The following is a 4023-nucleotide window of genomic DNA, read 5'->3' as shown; positions in this document are numbered from 1 at the left end:
ATTGAAGTCTCCCACTATTACTGTGTAAGGTTGAGTGTGTATCTTGAGCTTTAGTAATGTTTCCTTATGAATGTGAATACAGTTGCATTTAGGGCATAGATGTTCAGAATTGAGAAGTCCTCTTGGTGTATTTTTACTTTGATGAATATGAAGTGTCCCTCTGCATTTCATTTGACAATTTTTTTGTTTAAAGTATATTATGTTGGATATTTGAATGGAAAGTCCAGATTGTTTTGGGGGACTATTTGCTTGTAAAGCTTTTTTATAGCCTTTTACTCTGATTTAGTTCCTGTCTTTCATAGAGATATGTTTCTTTTATGCAGCAAAATGCTGGATGCTGCTTAAGTATCCAGTCTATTAGCCTGTGCCTTTTTGTTGGGGAATTCAGTCCATTGATGTTAAGAGATATTAAAGATAGATGATTGTTAGTTCCTGTTACCTCTGTTACTGGAGGTAATATTGTGTTTGTATGATTCTTTTGAGTTTGTTGTGATCTATTTAGTTTGTTGTATTTTCTTGGGTGTAGTTACCCTCTTTATAGTGGGTATTTTGTTCCAATATTCTCTGTAGGGCTGGATTAGTAGACAAATATTATTTAAATTTGTTTTTGACATGGAATATCTTGGCTTCTCCATCTATGGTGATTGAGAGTTTTGCTAGGTATAGTATCCTGGGCTGACTTTTATGTTCCCTTATAGACTGTAATATGTTTGGCCAGGGTCTTCTGGTTTTTAGAGTCTCTCTGGAGAAGTCTTGAAAGAACCTCATGGGGAAACCCCCACTCAATTCCCAATTTGGCGTGCACCCAAGAATCATGAACAGTCGACCACCTTGATGTAAAAACACGAGGTAGTTTAATGGCAGAGCTCCAGGTCAAATTATATCTCACACAGGAGATAGTGGTTTCAACTGTTTAATGGCAGAGCTCTGGGTCGAAACATATCTCACATAGGAGACAGTGGTTTCAACCGTTTAATGGTGGAGCCATAATGGCAGAGCTCCAGGTTGTACCGTATCTCATGCGGGAGACAGTGGATTCAACCCTGAGGCTTGGAAGCTAGGGGGTTTTATAGAAAGGGGGTAGGGCTGGGGGAGGAATTGGCGCAGTTTCACATGATTGGTTCATTTAAACATCAGCAGGGAGGAATTGGTGAGGTTTCACATGATTGGTCTATTTAAAAATTAGCAGACTGTCAGAAGGGCAGGAGATAGGGAGGCGCCGGGCCAGTCTGGCATGTCATTCTCTTTACCTTTATGGCTAAGCAGCCTCAGGAATGTCTCAGTGATGGGCCTGCCCGGGCATGTCCTGGCCTGTTCTGCTATGTTCTCAGCCCCAGGTTTCAAAGCTCACAAACAACTCTTTGGGCTATTTGACATAAATTACATGAATTACAGGTCTCAAGTTTTATTTCCTTTCAGTCTCATGTAATTCTGATAAGTTTACCTTTATATTTTGCTTGACTTTAAGCTTTTAGTATACTTCATTTGTTCAGACATTTAGTGTTTTTGATCATTATGTGATGAGAGGATTTTTTTTCTGGTCCAATTTATTAGTTTCTGAAGGCTTCATGGACATTTAAGGCCATATCTTTTTTTAAGTTATGGAATATTTCTTCTATGATTGGTTGAAGATATTTTCTGGCCGTTTGAGCTGGTATTTTTCTCACTTTTCTATTCCTGTTATTCTTTTTTTTTAATTAGATATGTTCTTTATTTACATTTCAAATGCTTAATTTCCTGGATATTTTGGGTTAGGAGCTTTTTACATTTTATATTTTCTTTAACAAACATGTTGATGTTTCTATGGTATCTTCTACATCCGAGATTCTCTCTTCTGTCCCTTGTATTCTGTGATGCTTGTATTTGTGAATCCTGATCTCTCTCCTAACTTTCCTTCACCATGGTTGCCTCCCTTTGTGGTTTCTTTATTGTTTCTATTTCCATATTTAGTTTTTGGACCATTTTTTTTTCAATTCCTTCACCTACTTAATTGTATTTACTTGTATTTTTAAAAATATATTTATTTGCTTCTTCTTTAATGGCTTCTAACTGTTTGCCTGTGTTTTCCTATATTTCTTCAAAGGAGTTTTGATATCATCCTTAAAAGCTTTTACAACCTTCATGAATTTTTATTTTAGATCATCATTTTGCTTTTCATGCATGATAGAGTATCCAGGGCTTGCTGTGGTGAAAAAACTGGGTTTTAATGGTGCCAAATTGCACAGAGTTCTGTCATTTTTGATCTTATGCTTGCCTCTGGCCATCTGGTTCTCTTTGTTGTTAACTTGCCTGGATGTCTCTGACTGAAACTTTTCTCCTGGAAAGCAGGTAGAGCTCTGTGACCTGAGTTTAGGCTGGTTTAACTGAAGGCAGGCAGTGCTGTCTCTGATTATGGTCTGCCTCCTGTGTCTCTGTTTAGAGTAGACCTCCTGTGCCCCTGGTTACTGCAGAACTCTTGTGCTATTAGTTACTGTCAAAGTCCTGAGAGTTTCACAGACCACAGTGTTTTGCAGGTATCTGTCAGGCTGGAGTGCTGGCATGGTGTGAATGTGAGCTCAAAGGAAGTTCTTGAATTTCTGTGAATATCTAGTGCCTGGAAAACTCTCAGATGTATGTACATGAATGAATGAATGTTTGAAAAATTTAATGATGGAAGTAAAGAAACGCATACCAGTGCAATGCCTTTAAAGGGAGGCTCATGGTGTAAGATAACAAAACAATTAACAAACTGCATGAGATTTTCTAGTATTCCTCACATCATAGGCTGGACCTAGAAAATATCAGAAAGACAAAGAGGAGAGATTTCTGAAGGCCAGGCCAAGAGTCTCAGAAGAAGACAGAAACTTGATTAGACCCACACAGACTTGAAATCCTCTTCTGGTCATCTCCAGAAAATCAAAGACTTCATCCCAATGCTCAATGTAGATTGCCCCAGTCTAGGATGTAATTTGTTTCATCTATGGTCCTATTGAGCATGGTGGGGGAGAGCTATGGAGGAGGCAGGAATGAAGTTCCTGTTATTAAAAATGTGTTTTTAAAAAAGCACATTTTCATAAGAATCCTGAAGAACCCTGTAATTACCCCCATCAGAAATATACAGATATATAAGGGCCTTCATATCAGGAAAGGCAGACGTCTGTGTTTTGATGGAAATAAACATCTAAGGTGTTATTAATGGAGCATCAGGGCCACATGGTGAAAACAAACAAACAAACAAAATGCCAATCTTATATAAACAAAGGGCAGTGGGAAGTTCTTGGTCTGTAGTTGTACAGCATCTCTCTGGGCTATGATAAAACTACAATTAAATAGATACCAACAACAGATTGGGGTGTAGATTAGTATGAGTATGCTTGGCTACCATAAACAACCCCCAGGCAGCACACAGATAAAAAGGACTGAACAATACTCTAATGTGTTCAAGAAAAGTGAGTCCAAGATCCCCCTATTCCTCAATCACTTGGAATAACCTGGTTCTACTCCATAGAGGAATAGCCTCGCAACCCCATTCCTGATGCAACACTGGACCAGTAATATTTGCATGGGATAACAAACACTGATAGTTTCAACCTACATGTCCATGTGGGTGTTTTAGTTTAGGAACCCAGGAAGAACTGGTTGTTCATGATCTACTCCTTCGTTCAGGCATTTAGAGTCTGAAGGATTCAAATTTACTCAGTTAAATTTCAGGTCGTTTCTTTCATTTCTGTTGGCACTGAATGAGGTCATGATTCAAAGGTCATAAAATACTAAGTAATTCACTGTGGCACTATGTGAAATGAGAGTCATGTTTCCTTCAGAAAGACACAGCCTCTGTGAGAGACTCTGATGATTAGAAAGTTATAGACAGGTTTTTTGTTGAGTCTGAGTCATACAAGTTACTATTCCACTCTGAGCTTTGTGATGAGGCCTTAGGTAGCATTGTTGTACAGGCAATAGAGAGAAGATGCCCCCCTGTGGGATCTCTGATCTTTGCAAAGGCATTGTTCCTTCACTATTGGACTCCCTAAACTCAACCTCTAA

Source organism: Mus musculus, chromosome 7 (genome assembly GCF_000001635.26).
Source record: "Mus musculus strain C57BL/6J chromosome 7, GRCm38.p6 C57BL/6J".
Taxonomy (NCBI): domain Eukaryota; kingdom Metazoa; phylum Chordata; class Mammalia; order Rodentia; family Muridae; genus Mus; species Mus musculus.
Note: the sequence above shows the minus strand (reverse complement) of the source record.